The sequence below is a fragment of the Sus scrofa genome, unplaced genomic scaffold (genome assembly GCF_000003025.6).
Source record: "Sus scrofa isolate TJ Tabasco breed Duroc unplaced genomic scaffold, Sscrofa11.1 Contig2346, whole genome shotgun sequence".
Taxonomy (NCBI): Eukaryota; Metazoa; Chordata; class Mammalia; order Artiodactyla; family Suidae; genus Sus; species Sus scrofa.
The window spans coordinates 36,962-49,558 of record NW_018085073.1 but is presented as its reverse complement, the minus strand read 5'-3'; the positions used below and the strand labels follow the sequence as shown (position 1 = coordinate 49,558).

Genomic DNA, 12,597 nt, shown 5'->3' with positions numbered 1-12,597 from the left:
GATCTAAAGGACAAAAGGTAGAGTTTGAGACAATAGTCACAGGAAATATGGGGATACATTGCAGAAAGGAACAAGCCAGTGAAAGTCAGACCCATATTCTATGGACCAACTCTGTCCTTGTCACTGAGCCTGAATCATGCAGGTGTCCAGTATCCAAGAGAAGGCTAAAAAATAAGCTAAAAATCATTTTAAAAATAAAAAATAAAATAAAACAAGGAAAACATCAAAAAGTTATGTGAAGAAATGAATGAATATTTATGTTAGTATGCAGAGTTTGCAGTTTGACATGACCCTTGTTAATTGCCTGCTAAAATAAAAAGAAATAGAATAAAATAAACCTTCTTAGGAGAAAAATAGCATTCAGATATCTTTACAGCTTAATATCCCAATATCCAAGATAGAATCCAAAGTTGCTCTTTTAATGAGTAACTTGAAGTTTATAGCATATAGTTCAGGTTGAGACACATACAAGGAGAAAGGGGAAGAGCAAAGCCAGTGACAGAACACACTCAGTTAGGGAAGATGTTTACACAGAGCAGAGTGCGACACCAGCAAAAGCCCGGTACGCACTCGTGCACATATGGAGGTGCCAGATCCCTCCATGGCACATCCAAGAATGGGGAGCACAGGGAGGAGGCCATTCCTGTCATTCCAGTTTTAGAAGCTCCATGTCAAAGACAAGAGTGGCATTCGGCAGGATGATGCCTGGGTGCCCAGTTGGCACTGTAGGCATAGTCTGTGGAGATAGCTTGGCTCTCTGACCCACACTCATCTGGGTGACCCCTTCTTCCCAGCCTCAGATCACCTCCTGCTTGCCTAGCACATATTTAAAGGGCTTGCTTCTGTCCCGGGAGGCGTCAAATTTCTTTCCATCTTCAAGCATCCCTGTGTAGTGCACCACGGAGGTCTGGCCGTGCTTTGGGAAGATGTGCCCATCTCAAGGGGAGATGGTCACCACCTGCACTCCCATGGCTGCTGCTGTGGTGGCAGCAGCAATGGCAGTGGTGGGCTGGCTGGTGGTGTGATGGGCAGCATGGAGAGACAATCATCACCCTTCTTGAAGTGATAACAGAGAGTGGTTCTTAGTTTCCCTGTTCCCTCCTCAGCTTTTAGCGTGTTAGTCTGTGTACCACGGGTTGTGACTTTATTAGTTTTACTAGCTTTACAGCCTCTCCTGCCACTCCAACCTCTCCACCTGTTTTGTGCATGCATCACACTTAAGCAGGAGAGAATTTTTGGCCCTATCCATTGGTAACACAACTCTGTTTTGTATCAGTGCAGGATGTTGGGCAAAGTAATTAAACAGAAATATCAAAACAATAAAACTTCTAGTAGAAAATCTGAAAAAGTAGTTTCATCTAAAACATAAAAATTCAAAAAGAGCAATAAAAAGACAAAAACTAAATTAAAGTGGGTAAATGGTACAAGCTTTGAAATGTAGCTAAGAAGTTCCTGTGTGGTGGAGTGGGTTAAGAATCTGGAATTACTGTAGCTGTGGCATCTGTTGCAACTGCAGCGCAGTTCCATCCCTGGTCAGAGAACTTCCAAATGCTATGGGAGAGGCCAAATAATAGTAGTAATAATAATATTAATAAGTAAACATAAAAATAAAGCTAGCTATATGAATGTACAGTAAGTACATAGGAAAGTATCCACTATCATTAGTCACTGAGTAAGTGAAATTTTAAACTCACAATGAGATTATTTTTGAGTTCCCATTGTAGCTCAGTGGTTAATGAACCCAACTAGCATCTGTGAGGATGTGGGTTCGGTCCCTGGCCTCACTCAGTGGGTGAAGCATCCGGAATTGCAGTGAGCCATGATGCAGGTCACAGATGTAGCTGGATCCTGCATTGCTGTGGCTGTGGCATAGGCTGGGGGCTATAGCTCCGATTGGACCCCTAGTCTGGGAACCTCCATATGCCATGGGTGTGGCCATAAAGGAGACAAAAAGACCCCAAAAAAGAGAGATTATTTTATACCAATTTCCATTTATTTATTTTTTAATTTCCTCAACAAATATGATCAAGGATGTGACTAAAAGGGAACTCTTGTACATATTTGTTGGTAATGTAAAATACTGCAGTTATTATTTAAAGATTGCATTTCCTTATAAAATAAAACACACAGTTATCTATGTCCAATAATTTCCCTTTTAGCTCTATAGCAGAGAAATTGATGCATACATATCCATATACACTTATATAGGGGTGTTTATACTAGGCTTTTTATAATAACCCCAAACTTAAAAATCCATTAGTGGGAGGTTTCTTGAAGAATTGTGGTATATGCATGCAGTGGAATATCATGTAGATATAAAATCAAAACACAGATGAATTTTAAAACGCTGAATGAAAGGAACCAGACTGAGAATATGTATTGTGGGGTTCTACTTATATGAAACTCAGAAATAGGGAAAATAAGCTTAGGCTAGAAACCAGAGCTGCAGTGCTGAAGGTAGGAGGATATTTAGGGTGTTAAGACCTTATGATAGAATTCATCTTGGTTGTGGGGATTTAAAGAATCAGGGAACTGTTTTTGGTGTTGAACGTAATCTACATCTTGACTTAGGTATTTATTAAGAACAAATGAAACATTTTTCAAAACCTATCCATTATACCATCTAGATCCAGCTTTTAACTGTATGTAAATTCCCCTCAATTCTTAGACACAGGAAGTCAAATGGAAGAGGGCATAGGTAAAATGGTATGAGATGGAATGTACTATCTCATATTAGATTCTACTTACTATGACATTGTACTGAACATTGTTCAAAAGTGGTGGGATCTCAGCCCAGAAAACAGTATGGTTGAGACAATCATTATGGTAACACATTTCATTACAGAAATTTGTTATGGATTTGCCATGTTAAAGACAAGGCATACAAATCACTCATTTAAAGATGAGACTTAAATTTCCAATTTTCTAGTTATCAATCTGAGCTTGGTGTCCTCTAAATATCAGAATGGTAATATATATTTCATATAGGTTAAAATTTTATTTTTTTTTCTTTTTTCAGCTGCAACCTCAGCATTTGGAAGTTCTTGGGCCAGAGGTTAAATCTGAGCTTCAGCTGCTTCCTATGCCACAGCTAGGGCAATGCCAGATCCTTAAACCCCTGAGCTCCAGCAGAAACTCCTAATGGTATATTTTTAAGCCAATGCCTTCTACATATTTCTATTGGACTAATAAATTTAGATGAAAAATTTTATGCAGTGATGATGATTCATTTACAATTTTATCATGACTTATGGAACTGTTCCAGTTTTGCTGAGAAAAAGCTCATCAGTCTTTTTCGTTCTTGCTGGGATCACTGTCTCTGTATAAGTGAGTGAGGACCTTTACATCCTGTAGGTCTCCATGGAACTGTACACATCATCTATGCTATTCCTTTCTTTAAATTGTCCCTTACATTTTTTTTTAACTCGGAATACATAGGAAATCCTGGATAATTAGCAGGCACCACAGGCAATTTTTAAAAATCTCTCAGATGATTTGGATATAATCTGAATAAATCTGAATAAATTTCATGCTCCTTCCTTTGGGAGCATCACCAAGAGAGGAAAAGCATAAATTCTCTCTACTGAAAGAAAAAGAAGAAATTGAGAGTAGGATGTCCAACTCTTCACTAAAGGAGAGTAGGTAGGAATTGCTGTTGATTTTGATTATCATCTGGGTATTGGTAATTTCCCTTGATTCTTGGCTTCTGACTTAAGATATTTACTACCCATGAATATTCTATAAATTGCATATAATTTTAACACAAGGATATGTACATCCTTATATATGATGATTAAAGTCTCATGCATAAACTTTAAACTTGGATATTTTCTATTTGTTGTGCTTATTTTCCCTACTGGTTGCTTATTATCCCCCCCCCTTTTTTTCAGTCTTTGGATACAGTTTATTTTTTACATAACAAAAATATCATTTTATCCTGTCTTAACTGATTTCCCTGGAATAGCGTGGTATTTTATGGCATCAAATCCTGGAAACTGACTAAATATCATATATCCACTTGATTTAAAAAAGTTGAAAGTGGCATTTGGATATCACAAGCAAAGAGGAAGTTAGAAATATCTAAAAATCATCACCAATCTAATCTATCAGAACCCTTTAAGGTTAGGATTTTCAGATTAAAACACAAGAAACTCAGTTACAATTAAATTCCAGATAAATAAAATTACTTTTTAATATATGTCTCATGTAATATGCAATGAGTATTATTTTTAGAAACATATCTAATGCAGTATTTGAAAAGAATACTTAAGATATTTACTACCCATGAATATTCTATAAATTGCATATAATTTTAACACAAGGATATGTACATCCTTATATATGATGATTAAAGTCTCATGCATAAACTTTAAACTTGGATATTTTCTATTTGTTGTGCTTATTTTCCCTACTGGTTGCTTATTATCCCCCCCTTTTTTTTCAGGGAAGGATTTACAAATCCATTGAATAGACTAGTAAGCAGAATGATGTCTAACAGTTATGGAGACAGATGGAGTTGGCTCATGTGAGGTGGCAGCTGAGTGGTGGCAGAGGTGCAGAGGGGCCTGAGCCCTTCTCTGAGCAGGTGGTGGAATTGGATGGGAAAGCAGCAGTCAAGGCTGCATCTGCCTGCCCAGTGCAGTGCCTGCATAGCCTGGGGCTGCCAGTGCCCAATGCACCTTGTTGAGGGAGGAGGCAGCTGATTATTGCAGAGTCTGGGTGCGAGGGGAGAGGTGACTGCAAGGGGCAGAGGCATCACATGGGGAACATTTTCATCTGTTGCATGTCCCCAACACCAGCCCCAAGCTGGGCTGGTGTCAAGCTAGTGGAGCCAGACTAAGTCTGGGTCTATCTGTTGGAAGACCCCTGGTGGCTGGGGTCGCAGTGGCAGTAGCATCCATGCTGGCTGGCATGGAACCAGCCAAGTTGGATTTTGGAGCCGGTGAGTGCCACCACCTGAAGCACATCAGCAACCAGGAGATGCCCTAAGACTTAGCTTTGGAATCAAACCCTTCTGACAACCCAAGGGCAAGCACAAATTTTCTGAGAAAATTTCAAATGGATGTGCCAGAAAAGAGGAAGAGCAACCATTTAAACCATGTTATCTCAAGGTTAGCTTACTAGAATGTCTAACTCAGGCTCAATGATATTTCTAGATGGCAGCACAGTCAGCCTGCCTAGTCTTAGAACCACAATAAAATGTGGGCCTTTAGCAATGTATTACCACAAAAAAAAAAAAAAAACCCAAACAAACAAACAGAGATGTAAATAGATTCTTGGTTTTTTTTTTCTTTTTTTTAATTTTTTTTATTACTCAAATGAATTTATCACATCTGTAGTTGTATAATGATCATAACAATCCGGTTTCACAGGATTTCCATCCCATAACCCAGGCACATCCCCCCACCCCCCAAACTGTCTCCTCCGGAGACCATAAGTTTTTCAATGTCTGTGAGTCAGCATCTGTTCTGCAAAGTTCAGTCTGTCCTTTTTTTAAATTACACACGTCAGTGAAAGCATTTGATGTTGGTGTCTCATTATATGGCTGACTTCACTTAGTATGATAATTTCTAGGTCCGTCCATGTTGCAAAAAATGCTGGTATTTTGTTCATTTTAATGGCTGAGTAATATTCCATTGTGTGTAGGTACCACATCTTCTTCTTTTTTTAATATATTTTTTTAATTTTCCCACTGTACAGCAAGGGGGTCAGGTTATCCTTACATGTATACGTTACAATTACATTTTTCCCCCACCCTTTCTTCTGTTGCAACATGAGTATCTAGACAAAGTTCTCAATGCTATTCAGCAGGATCTCCTTGTAAATCTACTCTAAGTTGTGTCTGATAAGCCCAAGCTCCCAATCCCTCCCACTCCCTCCCCCTCCCATCAGGCAGCCACAAGTCGCTTCTCCAAGTCCATGATTTTATTTTCTGAGATGTTCATTTGTGCTGGATATTAGATTCCAGTTATAAGTGATATCATATGGTATTTGTCCTTGTCTTTCTGGCTCATTTCACTCAGGATGAGATTCTCTAGTTCCATCCATGGTGCTACAACTGGCATTATGTCATTCTTTTTTATGGCTGAGTAGTATTCCATTGTGTATATATACCACCTCTTCCGAATCCAATCCTCTGTCGATGGACATTTGGGTGGTTTCCATGTCCTTGCTATTGTGAAGAGTGCTGCAATGAACATGCGGGTGCATGTGTCTCTTTTAAGTAGAGCTTTGTCCGGATAGATGCCCAAGAGTGGGATTGCGGGGTCATATGGGAGTTCTATGTATAGATTTCTAAGGTATCTCCAAACTGTTCTCTATAGTGGCTCTACCAGTTTCCATTCCCACCAACAGTGCAGGAGGGTTCCCTTTTCTCCACAGCCCCTCCAGCACTTGTTATTTGTGGATTTATTAATGATGGCCATTCTGACTGGTGTGAGGTGGTATCTCATGGTAGTTTTGATTTGCATTTCTCTTATAATCAGCGATGTTGAGCATTTTTTCATGTGTTTGTTGGCCATCTGTATATCTTCTTTGGAGAAATGTCTATTCAGGTCTTTTGCCCATTTTTCCATTGATTGATTGGCTTTTTTGCTGTTGGGTTGTATAAGTTGTTTATATATTCTAGAGATTAAGCCCTTGTCGGTTGCATCATTTGAAACTGTTTTCTCCCATTCTGAAAGTTGTCTTTTTGTTTTCTTTTTGGTTTCCTTTGCTGTGCAAAAGCTTTTCAGTTTGATGAGGTCCCATGGGTTTATTTTTGCTCTTATTTCTATTGCTTTGGGAGACTGACCTGAGAAAATATTCATGATGTTGCTGTCAGAGAGTGTTTTGCCTATGTTTTCTTCTAGGAGTTTGATGGTGTCCTGTCTTATATTTAAGTCTTTCAGCCATTTGGAGTTTATTTTTGTGCATGGTGTGAGGGATTGGTCTAGTCTAATTGCTTTGCATGCAGCTGTCCAGGTTTCCCAGCAATGCTTGCTGAATAGACTTTCCTTTTCCCATTTGATGTTCTTGCCTCCCTTGTCAAAGATTAATTGACCATAGGTGTCAGGGTTTATTTCCGGATTCTCTATTCTGTTCCATTGGTCTGTCTGTCTGTTTTGGTAGCAATACCACACTGTTTTGATGACTGCACATCTTCTTGATACCCTCCTCTGTCGATGGAGATTCAGGTTGTTTCCAAGTCTTGGCTATTGCAAATAGTGCTGCAATGAACAGTGGAGTACATGTGTCTTTGTGAGTCGTGGTTTTCTCTGGATAGATGCCCAGGAGTGGGATTGCTGGATCAAATTATAGTTCTATTTTTAGTTTTCTGAGGAATCTAGATATAAGACCAGACACTATAAAACTCTTAGAGGAAAACATAGGCCAAGTGCTCTCTGACATAAACGATAGCAACATTTCTTAGATCCACCTCTTAGAGTCATGACAGTAAAAGCAAAAATAAACAAATGGGACCTAATCAAACTGAAAAGTTTCTGCACAGCAAAGGAAACCCTAAGCAAAACAATAAGACGACCCACAGAATGGGAGAAAATCTTTGCAAGTGAATCAACTGACAAGGGATTAATCTCCACAATTTATAAACACCTTCTGCAGCTCCATACCAAAAAAATAAACAACCCCATCAAAAAATGGGCAGAAGATCTAAACAGACAATTCTCCAAAGAAGACATGCAGGTGGCCAAAAAACACATGAAAAGATGTTCAACATCACTCATTATTAGAGAAATGCAAATTAAATCCACAATGACGTACCACCTTACAATATCCAGGATAGCCATCATCTGAAAGTCTATAAACAATCAGTGCTGGAGAAGGTGTGGAGAAAAAGGAACCCTATTACACTGTTGGTGGGATTGTAAATTGGTGCAACCACTGTGGAAAACAGTATGGAGATTCCTCAGGAAACTAAAAATAGAACTACAATTTGATTCTTGGATATTTTTGATGAGCAACCATATTCACTCACATGAGCAAGGGTACCAGAGGAATACTTTAAGCATGATCCTGAAATTCATTTATATTAGTTCGTAGTCTTTTTAGTGCCACACAGCTAACAGCTGGATGTGCAATAGTAACTCTGGTTTACTTAGAAAGGCCTTTAACTTAATGCTGAGATGGACATTTGTCTCAGTAACTGGAAAAGAATTGTCTTGGGAACTATTCTTCTTGCCTCCAAGGTTTGGGACAATCAGGCTGTAAGGAATGTGGACTACTGCCAAGTCCTCAAGGACATTACAGTTGAGGACATGAATGAGATGGAAAGGCAATTTCTGGAGCTACTTCATTTTAATATGAATATTCCTGCCAGTGCTTATGGCAAATATTACTTTGATCTTTGCTCCTTAGCAGATGACAACATGAACTTTCTTTTTGCTCCTCTTAGGAAAAAAAGAGCACAGCACCTCAAGGCCATTTCCAGATTGTGTGAAGCCAAATACAAAGACTTGTGCAGAGCTGCCCTGAGGAAGTCTTTCAGAGTTAATAATTTCATTGGTATTCAGTGCTCCAATGTCATCCTCTCTTAAGAGAGAAGTGAGGGGTTGTAACATCATCATCCCCTTAAAACAAAGACTGGAGATATATCACCTCTCCTGCTCATAAACTAGCAAAGTTAGTATTTTCACCTGAAAGAAAGACATTGAATTCAAAAGATTCAAGGACAGTGAGGATTATGCTCATAAGAAAGAATGGGACCTTGTCAATGCAACAGACTCTTCTCTCTTTTTAATATAAAGAAAGTTACAAAAACCACTCCAAAGCTAAAAGCTCCCAATTAACACAGAGATATTTACTTACTGTGTAGGCTGATAGCAGTGAACTATGTGACTTTTTAATTAATAGGTTTTCTTTAGATTTTAAAGACACTGAATATATAACTTCTGCATTTTTCCAATTTTTCTTGCCCTTCTCTATATTGCTGCATATTCCTTTATAATTAATGTGACATTACCATTAAAACATGGGACTCCTAACTACTCATAAAGCCACTTAGCAAAGGACTGCTCTAGCAGTCCTTAGCAACTAGCCACTTAGCAAAGGACTGTTAGGTTTTGGAAGATTCTTCCCCCCCTATTATATTATTGAAGCTGCTATTCATTATTGGCAATCAGTTTAAACCAAAAAAGCTGCTGAATAACACTTATTAAATTCTTTGCAAGCCCTACTTAGCATATTAGCATATTGGGAATCAGAAGCAGAGAAACTATGTTATTGTCTACTTCCATTGGGTCTATGCTGCATTTCTCGTGAACTTATAATAGTGCTTCTCATTTCCTGATGATTTTCCCCTTGTTAAATACTTGTATTAAAGGGTACTTTCATAATTCCAACCAACTTGGAGGTCCAGTAGTTAACAAGCGGGTAATGAAAGAGAGTGAGTCCCAGAAGTCTTAGGGCAATTTTCAGCTTTAATATACTGTACTTGGACACTCCAGAACACTGCTGCCAAAGTATTACTGCTACTGACTGACAGGATATCACTTGACAAGTTGGTTGCATTGCTTTTGAGCTTGGTTTTGTGGCTTTTGAGCATTGAGCTTTTGGTTTTAAATTTTTGTTTCAGCCCCTCTTGAAAATGGCAAACAATAGCTGTCACAAAAAAAATAAAATTGAGAGCCTACTATTTGAAATTTACATAACTAGGTGAGTTTGGGAAAAATTCAATTAAACTTTCAGGTGGTGTTTTGTAAGTGTGTGGCACTTATACTTTTACGAGTATCAAGGCTTAAGGTTGCACTAAGACTTCAGGGAATATTTTATATCTTGACAGACCTTCCCTCCTTTTTTAAAAATAGTTCTTCACCGGGCTGGGTTCTCTACCTTCTTTGATCATCTAAGGTTCATTTTTCTAGATTTGGTAAAGGGATTATAAAGAGCAGTGTTAATTCACTTGTAAAAATCTAAAAGGAACTGGACCCTAATAGTAATAGTGATATAAAAATAGGTGATATGAAACAGATTTTCTATCCTATGTATTTAACATGGCTGTAGGTATCTCATTTCAAGTTCTGCCATTTGAGAGGAAACATACAAATCTTAGGAACCCTTACTTATCTCAGGCTTTAAAAAACAGGGAGGTCTAGTAATCAGTTTTTTAGGAGATTGGTAATAATGTCACCTAAACTTGAAATATTTTTTAAAAACTAGTGTTTTCAACTATGCAAAATCTTTCTCCTCTTACCTTCAAGAATTTTGCCTATAAACAAAGCATTTCTGGGCCTGGAATACTTTCTCTCTTTATAGAAAGGCTTCACTTTATATTGAGTGCTGCAGCTTCCATCATTTTTAAAGGACAGAGACCTAAATGATAAAAATGGCATATAAAATATTACAATCTACCATCTCAAAAATATTGTTTATGGAGCTTGAAGATTCGAGTATTGACTGAAGTTTTATTTGTAAAAGAATGCTACAGCTTATGTGTTTTTTCTTTCTCATGTTCATATTAAAAGAAAAGCTAATAAACACTGTTTGAACTGAAAACAAAAACCCTTATGGAGAAAGCACTCGACCTCAAATAATTGCTTACTTCTATCACTAGGTCTGAAGATTGAAAAGATAGCCATCACTTTGCCTACTCTTTGTATCCTTTCTATGCTAATGGTTGGCCCTAAGTGGAAGTACATAAAGTTTTGCATCAAGATGCTCAATATTGACCAGATATCCTTTTGCAAATACATAGAATGGGGAGGGTATTAATATACCTTTAAGGTCCTGCTAGCAATTCTGTTTTATAAATACCCAGAAGTGAGGTTGCTGGATCATATGGGGAGTTGTCATTCAACAAGTACCAGTTACGTAAGATGAGTAAGATCTAGGGATCCACTGTGTAACACTGTGGCTATAGTTAACAATACTGTACTATATGGTTAAAGGCCTTTTAGTGGACTAGACTCAGGTTAAGTAATCTTACCATAAATTAAGATTTAAAAAAATAGGCAGCATAAAAGAATCTAGACATCTTCAGAGGTAGGTGATAACTGAAACTGCACTCAATAAACACTAGAATAATTCTTAGCAGAACTGAAGACTTCAGAGGTAGGCTCCAGGATTGGTACTAGAAGTCTGAGTTCCTTTGCTTAATCCAGTATGTCTCATTCTACAGGAAGACTCATGATATCAGGCCATGCAACACTTGATGCTTATCTATGAAAGAGGAAGGGGCCTGCTAGCAGAGTGGGACTCACTAGAGAAACAGCAAATAACTTCATCTAGGAAAAAAAATAGAATTGGTTCATCAGTATCCGGCATTGCCTTCTCTTCCCAACCCCATTCTTTGGATCAGACTAGATGCCTGGTTTGATATGATAGAACTTTTGTAGCATCTCAAGGGGAAAATAAAGCCTCACAAGAAAATCTTTATCTTCTGGGTTTTCCTTCATTCAACTGACTTAAAATGGAATGTTCAAAAATAAATTTATTTTTTTTTAAATCCTGCCTTATAATTTTATAATAAAGGAAAAGTCTAGGTATATAGAAACTATTTCTTATACAGGTTTGTAAGGCTACTGCTATTTCTTGTCAGCCACGAAACACTGGTGAAAATTAAAGATAAGTCACATATCCTTTAATCTCCTGGTTGCTCATTAGTATTCATAAGAAGATTGTTAAAGCCTAGAGTATGATCAGGAATGACATTCTCTTTTAAGAAGTTGTTTTAATTGAATTATACTTGATTTATAATGTTGTGTTAATTTCTGGTATAGAGCAAAATGATTCAGTTTTACGTAAGGAATAACATACTTAAATACTTCAAATCAAGTGTGTTAGCCTTATTTGAAACTACATTCATTCTCACTTTCTGATTCTATGGTGCCACTGATTCAAACATTCAGATAATAGGCCTCCTCTCGCAAAAAAAAAAGAAAGAAAAAATGGAGCAATCCCAGAAGAATTAATATGAATAAAGACAGAGAGGGCCAAAGATGAAAATTTAGAGTTCAACATGCCTGGTAAGGGGGTATGACTGAAAAAGTGATGTGTACTTGATGGTGGAATGCACAGAAAATGAAACTAAGGTGTATTTTATTTGTTCTTAAAAATAGCTCATTACATATTTTACTACTCAATTAATGACTGCTATTTATTTGCTAATGAGCTAATCTGAGAGAATCATGACATGGAAATCAAGAAGGATACGGTAGTCAATGACGACATAAAAGAAAGCTTGGGAGTTCCCATCGTGGCACAGTGGTTAAAGAATCTGACTAGGAACCGTGAGGTTGCAGATTCGATCCCCGGCCTTGCTCAGTGGGTTAAGGATCTGGCGTTGCCATGAGCTGTGGTGTAGGTCGCAGATTAGGCTCGGATCATGTGTTGCTGTGGCTCTGGTGTAGGCTGGTGGCTACAGCTCCAATTTGACCCTTAGCCTGGGAACCTCCATATGCTGCAAGAGTGGCCAAAGAGACAAAAAAGAAAAAAGAAAAAAAAAGAAAAGAAAGAAAGCTTGACGGAAGCAAGTAGAAGAGGTGTGCTAAAATGGCAAAGCATTATGTAAATTGACAAATAATACAATACAGGAATTTAAAAGAAAATTAGAGGATGAATGTTAATGATTTAAAATGGCTGCTTTTTAAAACTTTTTTTTTG

At 37.8% G+C, this 12,597-nt stretch overlaps 2 pseudogenes; one reads left to right on the top strand and one right to left on the bottom strand.

Annotated features, from left to right (window-relative positions):
- Positions 1 to 595: 595 nt before the first annotated feature.
- LOC110258545 lies at positions 596 to 970 on the bottom strand (annotated as a pseudogene).
- Positions 971 to 4,759: 3,789 nt separating this feature from the next.
- Positions 4,760 to 8,534, top strand: LOC110258544 (annotated as a pseudogene).
- The last annotated feature ends 4,063 nt before the right edge of the window (positions 8,535 to 12,597 follow it).